A 13,704-nucleotide genomic window follows, 5' to 3' on the forward strand; every position below is an offset into this window, starting at 1 on the left:
CTGTGTTTTATTTTGTTTCTTGTTTTTCTTTCCTGGTAATTCATAACAAAATTTCATGTGTCTCATTGGCCTCTAATTATTTTAGAGACCACTTTTCAGAGTTCACGTTTCTGACTGAGAGAGAGAGAGGAAGCAAAGGCTAGTTCAGATAACGTCTCCATAGGTTTGCCTGTGGAGTTTTTACGGTTATGCGTAGTTGGACAATACAGAGCTACCATCGCGTCATTGAAACACAATCATTTTTACATTAAAAGGGGCCTATTTACTCTCGCAAGAGTCACTCTGAAACTGCAGGCCGCTCCAGTTATGTAATTACGTTGGTCAGTTAGTCTGTGTCCCCGTCAGAAGGAGTTCATACAAAGTGCACTGATGCAGGATGTCTGCGGCCACCACCAGCTACAACAGCTCACAGTGAAGAAAAAGGAAGCTGAAATTTGGATTTTATGTTTAAAAAATGGCCATTTCAGATTCCCGAAGGGTTCAAATATATTAACTTCTTATCGGATTTGTTTTGTGAATTTATACCAATTATAAATCGATTCTTTAACAAGATAATGTTCATGTTCACACAAAAAAGTAAGCACTTTTTCACCCACAGAAAAATGAGCTCCGGTTAGGGCTCTCTGAGTATGTCTTCACGAACCATAGTGATCACGGTTCAGTCTTCCCAAGGCAGACAGGCCATAAACAAAGAGGATGCTGCCTCCATTTCAAGGCCCAGTGTGGTAGTGTTGCCACCGAGGAGCTGTTGCTAGCACAGTGCTATGTTAAATGCAGCTACCTTGTAGACTAAGAGCTCCTGAGGTCTGCCCAGGAAGCCAGTGCTCACCTATGATCTCATGTCCAGGGAAGATGCTCTGAGCTCCAGGATGCTACGCTCTGATCGCAGGAATGGAGGTGCAGCTCAGAGGGAGGAGGTTTGCACAGCCTACAGGAAGCCCTTGTTCAGTCCTTGGGACCCTGTACACCAGGCGTGGTGGGGCAAACCTGGAATCCCAACACTTAGGAGATGGAGATGGGAGAATTAGGAGTTCAACGTCATCTTCAACTCTCTAGTGAGCGTGAAGCCAGCCTGGCATACATGAGACCCTGTCTCAAAGGAAAAATAAAAGAATAGACCCCATTTGTGAGGGGTAGACCTGTACCCTTGGCGATGTTCATAATTATCAATGGGAAGTAAGATCATTAATTGGTGTATAATAGCAGGGCTCTTATAATAAAATATAGATGTTATCCCCTTCATCTCGTTCATTAATTCATTCAAGATATTTCACTGAGTACCTTTTCTAGACAGTGCAGTAGGCAAAGCAGAGAACCAAATCTATTGTTTAACCCCAAAGAACTTTGCTTTTCCTAGAGAAGAGGGTACAGACACAGTAATGCATAAACCAGTGTCTTAAGTATTGTAATAAATGTTGCAGTAAATACATTTCAGGCTTAGAAGAAAACAAAATACTTTTCTTATAAATGTAGAGAATACATCCTGTGGAGGTGGGGAATTGTATCTAAAATGAAGCTTTAAACAAAAAGGACTCAAAATAAGACAAAATGGGAGACACATCCTGGGAGGTATGGCATGAATGAAACAATAGAACCCAGAACGCATGTCCATTCAATTAGGAGATGATAAATAAACAAGTAGGCATTGCTCTTGATGGAAGTCTATGTTTAACAGATTTTATAAAACATAACAAAGTAAATAGTTCTGTTAAATATGAAGAGGGCAGTGGATGCTGAGTTGAAGCCATTGGAAGGGAACCATGGTGACGCTAATGAGAATACTCCCAGATTCCGTCAAGAGTCTAGGCACTATCGTAAAAACTTACATCATTATTTCTCTCAGCCCTGCTCAAGAGATAATATTATTATTTTATTCTTGCTCTTCAGACGAGAGAATTATATCTTAAAAGGCAATTAATTCATGAAATATTCAGTTACCGAGTAGCAGAGTGGAGATTTGAATGACTATGTTGAATTTTAGAGCCTAAAACTCACCGAGGAAAGCCACAGAAAACACTTGAATAGGAAAATGGTTGATTCAAGATGCTCTCAAGAATTCCATTGGCTAATATTGAGTACGGTTGGTAAACATTTTATGTGAGTGCACTGGAAATTTTGAGGAGTCCCATCTGGGGTACCACATGTTACTAAGGAAACTGAGGTTCCCTTCTCAGCGTTCTTAGTCTCCTTAATAAAAGAATTCAACAGCAGGCTCAGTAGGATGTTCAAGGGCATTTTTATCAAAGGTGAAAAGAAAAACCACAGGACAGGTAAGCTGTCTCAGTAGCTGCATCAGGAAGGGAGGTGGAAGAGAGAGAGAATGCCTTTTAGAGTTAGTCGTGGAGGCAAAACAGCCACATAGCCAAAGGAAGGTAACTCAGAAAAAGCATAAAAAAGCCCAGAGTACACAAGAAAGGATGCTTAGGCTCTGGCCAGCGTCTGAACGAAAGATGCATAAAAGAGAGAAAAAGGAGAAATGCAGCTTTCTGTGTGAGGACTCTAAGAGGCTGGGGGACCTGACAGTCACAGAGCAAGGATGCTGGGGAGAAAAAATCATTCTCATTAAAGGGACAATTATTTCTTCCACTTCTTCAGAGTAGTATTGCATGAATCTGCCTTCACAAGGGGTGGTCTCTTAGTAGGATGATTGATCTGTCTGAGTAGATTAATTCTTATGTTTGGGGTATCTTGGAATGATAGGTCTCCACCCAGTAGGACAGAGTGTTCCCTTAATGGCCTCAAGGGCTGTTATAGTGAAGTACAGATACTACTTCGTTCATTCATTCATTCATTCATTCAGGGTATTTCACCACGTGCCTTATATACCTACTACATCGAGGAGCAAGCAGTGTGGGTCTCAGGACAGATGTTGGGGACGAGTGTGGTCAGCAGAGGAAACTGATGTTATACAGATCACTAATCCCACTGGAGAACTGGGAAGAGGGAGAAATCAAGCATCAAGTGTAACAACACAGCATCAGGTCTCCTACAGTCTGAATGAGAAACCCGTGGTGCTAGACTAGGAAATAGAGACCCCTGGGGAGTGCGAGCCGGGTGGGGGGCAGGTGCCGTGGCAGGGCTGTGATAACTCCTTTTCATCCTGCGCAGGTTGGAGGTGAGGTACCACTGTGTTACTAGCAAGATGGATCTGGAAGGTGGCTAGAAACTCAGAAGAGAAACAACTTAGATGTGGGCTTGTATTCAACCAGTGGAAGAACGGTCACGAACAACTGATGCTAAACCATACTAGAGACAATGCAAGTGTGGGCTACTCTGGAAGGGGCTAAAAGTCGAGGGGAAAGAAAGCAGTTGTGACTGCAGTTCTTAGGATGCAGTAAGTTTTCCTCAAGAGTGGAATGTCTAAAAAAGTCTGGGGGGTGGGGGGAACCACAAGATACATAGTTGCTGCCGATCCGTCCAAGCTCCTCCCATCCTTCAGACAACCACTTACTTGCCACCTCCCTATAGAGCTTTTGTCCCACCCACAGTCTCCCTCACGGTGATGTAAGCCATCTTCATCCCATTTCCTACCAATAGAGTCTGTCTGCTTCTGGTTGCCGGGGTGGGTCTTGTTAAAACACAGATTTGCAGAGCCCCACCCCCAAAGACCTGGGATGGGGACTAGGAATTTGTTTTTCACACCCAGTTTGGGGAGATGCTGATGTAGCTCACCTGGGGCCCACACTTTTTAAACCCTGACTGCAACGAAGCATTTATAGAAAAATAAATAAAGTCTGGAAGTTCGCTCATCACAGACCCAGAGGTCCTGAGAAATACTCCAGGCAGGTGCAGAGTACTTTGTCTCCTGACCCATGGGCTCCTTAAGAGAGATGCATCATGGGTGGAAGTTTGACTTCACAAAAGGACTAAATCCCAGCATGACTGTCTTTTCTGTTAGTCCTTGGAGAGTAAATATTATGTCAGACACACGCAAGTGTTAGTTAGAGGGAAACAAGCTCAGAGCTAACCCAGCCCGTTCCCATTTGGTGTGCTGTTTCAGCTTTACACACGCCGGCTGGCGCTAACAGAGCCTGGAGAAGCTTACTATCTAAGAGCGGATTTCATGATCACCACTCTGAACTCTGCATCCGATTATTCTATTAGGCGGCTCACCTTTCCCTGCTCACGACTGTGCAAACCCGACATGATGGGTTTTGTACATCTAAGTATTGGCTCTTGGCTGTACTACGTTGCATAGTGTGCAAACATCAGTGAGATGTTCTCTAAGCAAATTCACCTGTATTGGTGACAAAACCACACACAGTCCCCACCCCCGAGCCACAGGCACGTTGTGCAACATGGACAGATCACCGCCCTCATTCTGACCACAGAGCCAAATGACAGGCTGAGATAGAGGGGACCCGAGTTAAATATGAGTAGATACTGAATCATTTCAGTCCCAGGCCTAGACAAGTGCCAATTTCAACACCATCATTCTCCCATATAGCTGAAATTAGGGTTTGGAGTTGGACTGCATTGACATCACTGCTAATCTTGTCAACATCAAATTGTCATCAGCTTTAGTCTTTTTTAATTATATGCTCTGGATCTTTACTTAAAACCTAAATTTCCACGGGAAAGAAAGTGCTTTTCTCCCCCATTCTGAATAGCTAGTAAATAAACTGTTTTCTGTGAACAGAATACAAAGCAGGTTCATTTGGGAACAGGTTCCGCTCTGAAATAAAAAGCAAATTTAAATTTTAGATCCAGCTGCCCATTTATGAAAAGAAAAAAAAGCAACCTCTTGTAATCTATGTGATACCAAGAATTCCAAATCATTGATTGAGCTCTGTGAGTATTGAGCTGTTTTGTTGGGGGGAGAAACAGGTATCAGATTCATCTTGCCACAGTGGAGTGAGGGTATGGGGGACTGAAAAAAAAAAAAAAAAAACAAAGAAAGTGACTTGTCTGTCTTTTAGGATATATTTGGTTGGCTGTCGTCAGAAGGTAGCCTGCCCTCTCCCCGGAATCCTGTTGCAAACAGACTCCTCTGTAGTAATTAGAGCTAGGCAGCAATTAGGGACTTGTGATTTGTTCGGAGGCACTGCCTGCCGGCCTTTCCTAGCGCCACATCTCGCAGGAGCTCCTGGTGGAGAGGATGGAAGGATTTATCTCTCAAAGTATTGCCGTGCTCAGTGCGGGAGCGAGGGCGTGAGCGCGGACGGTAATCTTTAAAGCGAAGGTAAGCGTTGCTGACTGCTCCGCGTTCGCACCGCGGGGAACTTCTCCAAGAAATGTGTGACAGAAATATAAAATTGTTCAAAGCAGCTGCAGGAAAAGAAAAACATCAGAATCGGGGGGGAAAAAATAACACTTGCTAATTTTAAGACACCCCCGACCCCCCGCCGGGCGCGCGCTCCTGGTCTCCTGGTTTTCCTAACTTGTTTGTATTTAAAGTGTTTTGTGGAGGCACTTAGCTAGAGATCATAAAGAAGTGATTGGATGATTCCCTGTGCTGTCTGTCTGAGCTACAGTTCTTTTTCCTTTTGGAGTTTGTCTTAGAATAACTGCTGGTCACCCAGCGAAGTGTGTATTTAACCCAAGCGTGTAGGAATTGCCTCTCTTTCTCTTGTCTTTAAGCCTAGAATCTTCCTCACCTCTGAGTCCACATTCATATTGACAAAGCCTGCAATAAAATGGAGTGACGTGGGTGATTTGCACTTTTGTCACATGATTTTTATGAAGGGCACAGTGCAGGCTGTAACGGTCCATCTAGTTTTAGTCAAACTCAGTGGTTTCATGTTTGTTTCCAGTGCTGGGCACAGAAGTCTCTCGGGGCAGCCGGTAAGCTTAGCTCCTCCAGAGGGAGTAGTGATTGCTCTAAGGATGGGTGGATTTCGTGTGTATAAAACAGGTGGTTAGGGCATCCTCACTTCTCCTTGAAGGTTACCACTTTGTTTTCTCGTCATTTTTTTTCCTTTTCCTTTCGATATTGCTGTTTGTAAAATGCAAGTACATGTTACTGCTGGGAAGGGACCTGGGAACCCTTGGCAACGGGAAGATGATTTTATTGCCCGGTCCCCAGTGGGATTTTAGGTGGTTTGGAAAATATTGAAATGGCATCAGGTTCTTGTATTTTGCCTCACTGGTGGATTCGAAGTATAAACACTGAGGGTTCCGTGAACTCTTGAGACAAAAATGAGTGTGTTAAAGCCAAAGCCCATTAATGTTCCCAAGGTCCTTCATGCTCTGTGATGTGTGGCCTCTTAGGCAGTGCTGCTTAGTGCAGCCATCCCCGCAGACGGGCACCTCTCTGCAGAAAGATGCGTCTAGGCTTCTCTCTACTGTCGTTGTTACCATTTTATATGATCGCTTTCTTTTCTTCTAATGTCATTTGTTATGTGTGCATGTGATACATGTGTATGCATGTGTTCATATGTGTATGCACATGGAGACCGGGGGGTCTCTCACTCTCCCCATGACATTTTGTGATAGAGTCCCTATTGGACCTGGAGCTCACTGACTGAGCAAGACTAGCTGCCAGGGAAATCCAGGAATCCAAACTTGGGCCATCATACTTGGACAGCAAGTGGTTTACAAACTAAGTCATCCCCCATAAGGCCCTGCATGTTTACCTTCTCGCAGGATTGTTTATGTGTTCCACTTCATTTGTCAGAAAAGCATAGGATGATCACAGTCCACCTAGGGCTCTGGAAGACATCTTATTAAATACATATGTCAGAAGTCTTCTTAATGGATGTGGTGGAACCATGAGCCCTGAGGTGAAAAGGGATAGGGCTTGTATGAACCAGGACACAAGACTAAGTTTCTATAAAAATACATCCTAAAAGCTCCTGGTGCATTTTAAAATAGAAACTAGAAGTCTATGGGAGCATCTGAGTTCCTAACTTGCCCCACACTGTTACAAGTTGGGCAGATAGCACTGTGGATGCACATAGGAACTCAATCTTCAGCTGTTACAACCACTAGAAACATACACAACCAGATATGTGTGGCCTAATAGAATTCTGGTGTTGTGGCCAGATCCTCAAGTGCTCTCACTCTCAGTCCCTCAGCGTACAGAGAAATCAGAATTACCCCATCAAAGCTGCAAAGGAGGCAGCGGCAAAAATCTTGTGAGTACATTAGTTCCCAGTAGTATTATGGTGAGGGGTGGACAAAGAGACAATGAGACCAAGCAGACAGGGGACAGACCAGAGCATACAGAACCTGAAGAGGACAGAAGAGATCAGAGACATGGGAAGACTGGCAGATTGGGATTCAGGATTGGGGTGATGGGGACGAGAAAGACAGAAATCTGGATTGTGGGAAAAGAGAGAGAGGGGACAAGCAAATCAACCCATTTAAAAATACGGAGAGATGATACCGTTTGGGAACTTCCTGGAATATGCCTCATCACAGTAAATTCAGTGAGCATTGGGGCATTGGGTCCATTTTTTATGGTTTTATTTTTCTTTCCATTGGTGTCTGTTCAAGCATGGGTTACTTAAAAGGTTGTGTGAAGTCCAGAAGAGACCAAGAGTTAAAGTAAATGTGTTCAAAAGAAAACATTTCCATTCCTTTGCCACCATGTGACATAAATCATTGAAAAGAAGAATAATGAGTAGTGCGATGAGTTCTTTACCTTCGTGGGACTCCTCATTAAAAGCTCATTATGTCCATCACTCTCCATAGTTTTCTGATGAGCTCAGGATTGTACGGGGTAAGCAATTCCATGAGAAGGAAGTGTACAGGAAGAAACCAGCAGTGAGCCCTAGACTAGCAAATTCGTGTCTTGAGCGGGCAAGGGAGACTCATTTGGAAAGTCAAAAAGATATTCCAGGTAAGGAATACTATCTAGCTTGGATAAAATCACATCGTTTGCAATAATATGGATGAAACAGTAGGATGAGTGTCTTAGTCAGGGTTTCTATTGCTGCTCCAAAACACCATAACCGAAAAGCAAGTTGGGAGGAAAGGGTTTTTTCGGTTTATGCTTCTACAGCACACTGTTAATCATTGAAGTCAGGGCAGGAACTCAAACAGGGCAGGAACCTGGAGGCAGGAGCTGATGCAGAATCCATGGGGGCAGGGTACTCCTTATTGGCTTGTTCTCCATGGCTTGCTCAGCCTGCTTCCTTACACAACCCAGGATCATCAGGCCAGAGACGACACCACCCACCATGAGCTGGACTCTCCCCCATCAATCCGTGACTGCAAAATTGCTTTATAGCCAGAACTTATGGAGGCATTTTCTCAATTGAGTTTCCTTCCTTTCAGATAACTCTAGTTTTTATGTCAGGACGTAAAACTAGCCAGCACAATGAGCTAACTAGCGAGAAAAACGTCACACATCGCCTGTGTGGAATCTTCAACAAAGTGCAAAAGGATAAAAACAAAACAAAAAGGAGCTTACCAGAGAAGGGGTGCAGGGTGGACAGAGGGCAGTGTAGGTCTGAGGATGCAGACCTGTATTTATGTAGCAAGGATAGACCTAGAGATTCCTCAGACAGCGCGAAGGCAACTATAGTTAATGATATCATTTGGCATACTAGAGATTTTTCTGTGAATAGATTACAGGTGCCCTCACCACACACAAAGGTAATTGTGGGATGATGTTAAAACTGCTTACCTACAGTAATCACCAAATGATGCTTAATGTAATATACACTATATAATATTGAAAACCTTTTTCTACAGAGAAGAACAGCAAGACAGAAACACATTGAAGTCAAGCTAGAGAATAAAAATTGTCATGACTTTGATGTGTGTATTCTTTAAGTTTTAAAGAAAGAAAGAAAGAAAGAAAGAAAGAAAGAAAGAAAGAAAGAAAGAAAGAAAGAAAGAAAGAAAAGACTTGGGAGGAGGTAGTCTGGTTAGTAAAATTGCCTGCCTTGTCAGGGCAACCTGAGTTCAGTCCACATAAACCACTGAAAAAAAATATCAGGCATGATGGCTTATACTTGTAATCCTGGGGGGGAGGGAGGGCCACAGATGTTTGGAATCCCTAGCCAGACAGCCTAACCTACTTGGTTAGTAGCAGGTCAGTCAGAGACCCTGATAGATAGATAGATAGATAGATAGATAGATAGATAGATAGATGGATGGATGGATGGATGGATGGATGGATGGATGGATGGATGGATGGATGGATGGATGGATGGGCAGATAGATAAAATGTAAACCGTGATGTGTGATGTTTTGGAACTACATACATTCAAGGTTGTCCTCTGGACTTCACACACACACACATATGCACATGTAGTAACACACACACACATGCACACTCACACACACACACGTCTCTGCGCACACAGGAAAAAGAAGGAAATCCCATAAAAGAGAAGCAGGGACAAAGCCAGTGTGGCGGTACAGGAGTAAACACAATGCGCAGGACCGGGATGCCATTTCTGAGGAATCACTCCCAGGCAGAGAGTCCGGGGTGTCCAGGCAGGGCCTTATCTGATGCTGTTTTGCATATCACTCATGGCTCAGGAGCCGCTACTTGACTGAAACAAGTAGAATCAATTGCTAAGATGGCAGAGGTGGCAGAGTTCCAAAAAGTCAAGCCAGGCACTGGCCCAGCCTGCTAAGCCCCCACCAAAGCCCCTGCGGAGTGTAATCGCCCCTGGGCTAAAGGCTGTTTCGTGTTTATCATGATGAGGATGGTAGCAAGGTGCGTCTTGTCGCCCAGCTCCTGTGTTTGGAGGAGTTTGATGCTCTGCCTAGCTAGGCTGTTATATCTCGTGTAATTGTTGCTTTCTGTTCTGTTTTTGCTACACAAGAAAAAGACGATGGGGTGGGCATTTTAGGAGACAAAACTGGGAAATTCTAAGTGGGGAAATGGTATTGGTTCCAGTCCTCTTTGCAAAAATGAGGCTCACGCAGCCACTATGCTTCCTTCCCTCTCCTGAGCCTCTGTCAGCCGTTGCCCTATATCAAGCCTAGTGTTACCTCATGGCTCACACCTGCTCATCACGTTGCCTGGTATAGCACACTCCCATAGCAGGCTTCCCTAGGGGTATAGCAATGGTCTTCATGCTGCATGTGGCCCTGAAGATTAGCTGGGAGCCATCTCTGCTCCTGGGGACAATGGCTTCTTTGATGGTAGAGGCTCAGGAGAATCCCCTTTGATGATGGCTGCCATGGTTGTTAACTGTCCCCTGGCAGGTTTCCTGAATGCCCGGTAGCTATTATTCCAGTGATTGGGACGAAGCTCATGCACAAGGGACCACAGTGGGCTTTGCCTATTATTCCCAAACTGTGCTTTCTAGGAGCCCATTGCCTTTGGGTGGGTGGAGGGGGGATGGGAACAACAGTTTTTGAACAGCTTTGAAGTGTTTGGTTAATATTTAAACCCAGGAAACCTCTTCTCAAGGTGGGAGTAGAAGGCTCAGGCAGTGCAAATATTAACTGTGTTTCCCTAAATTGAGCAAGCTTGGGGGAAGGTATCTTTTTAAAAGCCCAATTTATACCTACCACAATCCCTCCCCCACCACAATCCCTCCCCCACCACAATCCCCCACCACAATCCCTCCCCCACCACTGCTTTTAGTTCATAGATGTAAATAGCCTAAATATTGAATGCAGGAACTGAAATTCTTTCTCACCAGGGCATGGAGCATTTTGTGTCCTGGAGCTAGGATTTGCAGCAGCAGCTGGTGCCCTGACCTCCTGAATGACTGTATCCAGCCCCTTTGCTGCTGGCCCTTTGTGCCAGGCTGGCCCAAAGGGAGCCAGAGGTCAGAAGGGCCTGCTGCTGTGATCTGCTCCCATGGAAGGCCAGTTGCCATTGCTTGGGTAAATGTGTCTTTTTCAGATAGTGAGGTCATTGAAGTTCTGATGATACGTCTCTCTAAACCCACCAACTCAAGTCTGAGTACACCCGATCACAATGCTGTTGGACTTCATTATATTGATCCAAGCCATGTGGTTAAAAGCCTGGTTTTAATGGACTCTCTCCTTTTCCCATTGGGGAAATTTAAAAACTCATTCAAAATGAGGTGTCACAATCATTCCTGTGTTCTCCTTTAAACTGGGGAGAAATGCCAGTCTGTGGCCACATCAGCTCTTCTTCCGTCAGACTTCTTTCTTCCATTATTCATAGTGACAAAATGTTGTCATTAAAATCTTCATTTAGAAAAAAAAAGTGCTTATTTTTTTCTGTTGAAATTTCAAGTTAAAAAGCAAAACAGACTGATACAGACTGAAGTGATTGGAGATAATGGTGCCTGCTGAGGTGATACACGTCTGCTTCCTTGGGTCTTGAGAGGCAGAGGCAAGAAGAACAAGAGACTGGTGATCTCAGCAACACAGTGAGGTCAAACATTCAGGGCCAGCCTGGGCTACAAACGACCTTAACTCAACCCTTCTCCAACACCGCAAGAAGGAAGATCATGAAAATGACATGTAATCCGTATGCAACTTGGTTGTGCCAACTTAAATATTCAAAATGGTGACCCTGGGAAGTGGGCTCTTTATTCACCAGTCATGTGCAGTAGTGAAATCTTATTTTACTCAAATCTAAATGATGTTTGTCTCTAATATGATATGAGGTAGAACTTCTCGGGGAATATTCGATCACTTGAGAAGCACTGTTATCTCTCCTAGGAAAGTCTGTATTTTCAGGACACTTACTAAAATCACCCATAGCTCCAGAGCGCTGTTAGCTTTCTGTCGTGCAGTGCAGGGACAGTGGAGCCTTGCTGTGTCTGCCTGGCAGTCGGGATGCCAAGGCCGGGAGTCACTGAGCTGGCATAGCTTCGGACCATCTCCCTGAGCCTTTTGGCCAGAAAAATGTCACCAGGCTCCCGTGACCTCTCAGGCCATGCCTGTCCTCAGACAATTTTAGTAGGTCCGTGTCTGGAGACCACTCTGGCTTCTCCAAACGCTTGGTAATTTAGGAAGCGGCACATGGCGTTCCCTCTCGGGAAGTCAGGTGTATTAAAATGCTGCTCGCAGCCCCTGAGGAGGCATCTGTTAGGAGCCCGGTTGCCCCTCCTCCATCTTGCACAGCTGTACTTCATGCTACTGGGGAACAAGTTCTGACTATCTAAACTTAAATTGTGAAATGTCCCTGCTTTTGTCTCGAAAGATTGCAACTGCTGCAGCAAAGCACGCTACATGCTTACCTAAACCATCAGTGTGCACGCTATAGTTAATAAATCTCACTCATTCCTCGAGCATTTTAGTATAAGAAATTCAGTATGTGGGCCAGATAGTCAGAGAGAAATCGATAGCTACCTGGCTGTGTGTACTCTACGGCCACAGCATGAGAAAAGCTATCTTCTTGATGAATTCATCATTTCATATAAAAGCTGTGCGTTAAAGCTAAACTGAAGGACATCATGGCTTACCATCCATCACGACGCGGCTTTGCTGCTGTTTTCTCATGCACAACCTCATTACTGCTTGCACACTGGAACATGGGGCTACCAAGGATTTCCTTGTCAATGCAGCATTCCCCTGGGCTCCTGCGGTGGCGGATGCTGAGGAATCTCACGGCAGGCTGAGGGGCATGGGAAACCTTTGCTACTCCAAAGCCCAGAAGCCAACAGTTAACACTGTAGAGACTCAGCAGGCTGAAGAGGTGGATCAGTGGCAAAGAGCATACATATCCTGCTCTTCCAAGACCTGGGTTCCATCCCCAGCACCTACATGGAAGCTCACACATTTCTATTAACTCCAGTACCAGGGACTCTCATGTCTTCTGCCCTTTGTGGGCACCAGGCACACATATTGTACATGTGATTACACACATGCAAGCAAAACATTCCTATGCATTAAATTAAAATAATAAATCTTTTTAATGGTGTAGCCTCAGACTTCTAGATACACACTAGCCTCTTGGACATCGGACTCCTGTCTCTCTCCTAAGGCTAACAAGGAAGTCCCAGCAACATGGAATGCCCATTAACTGACTAGTCACTTAGAGCACAATCAGGGAAGCCATGGAAAGGAAACTCAGAATTCACTTAACACACTAACAGCCTGCCAATATTCAGAGAGGTCCTCTTTACTGGGGAGTTTTCCTCTTATCTGTAGAAAGGTTTGCTTAACAGACGGATCCTGTTGTTCAAAAACAGCTCTTAATGCACACAGAAAGGCACCCTGTGAGCTCTTTTCCTCGCCGCGGTTTCTCGCGAGGGTTCCATTACTCACTCTTGTATACAGTTGGGTAGCGTTTGTTCTCACTACTGGGGTCCGTGGTTGTGAATGTTTTGCTGTATAAGGTCTCGATATTATCTTATTCCTTCTCTAGTGGATGGGTTAGTTGGCGATCTTCCAGCTGGAACAACTGTTGCTATGGCCATTCTCTAATACACACTACTCTGTGAGGCATCTGTCTGGAAGCGGAACTGCTGAATCATGGGGCATGATGTACCATGCTTATGGGAACATTGTCAAATAGGTTTTTCCAAGTAGTTGTAACAATTTGTGCTTCATTATTGACTGCCTGATTCCTCGATGCTTCGTCTGTCTTCAGTGTAGTTGTGACCTCATGGCTATGTAGTAGCATCTCCTTGTAGTTATAACTCTCACATCTGGAATGTCTAGTGAACCACGTTTTGTAGGATTCTTAGCCATTTTAATAACTACTTTGTGAAATGACTTTTTGGGGTTTTCCTCATTTTTCTTGTTCTAATGTCTTATTTTCTTTCTATAGACAAAGAACCTGAATCTATACTATCTATACTTTATCTGTGTGTGTGTCTGATTAGGTCTCTCGCACTTGCCTTTCATTTGCTTGCAGGTATGTTTTTG

The 13,704-nt window shown here is 44.5% G+C and overlaps 1 protein-coding gene across 5 annotated transcripts in view; it reads left to right on the forward strand.

Annotated features, from left to right (window-relative positions):
- The window catches only part of Znf385b (zinc finger protein 385B), a 342,844-nt gene that overhangs the window by 233,799 nt on the left and 95,341 nt on the right, over nucleotides 1-13,704 (forward strand). The window contains exon 1 of one of the 5 annotated variants that reach the window (XM_057755677.1): nucleotides 5,123-5,182. The exons of the other annotated variants lie outside the window; for them this stretch is intronic. The gene's annotated coding sequence lies outside the window, so the exon portion shown is untranslated. Of the gene's footprint in view, nucleotides 1-5,122; nucleotides 5,183-13,704 lie in introns of those variants that run through there. 5 annotated transcript variants of the gene reach the window in all.

The sequence above is a fragment of the Chionomys nivalis genome, chromosome 22 (assembly GCF_950005125.1).
Source record: "Chionomys nivalis chromosome 22, mChiNiv1.1, whole genome shotgun sequence".
In the NCBI taxonomy this organism is placed as follows: Eukaryota; Metazoa; Chordata; class Mammalia; order Rodentia; family Cricetidae; genus Chionomys; species Chionomys nivalis.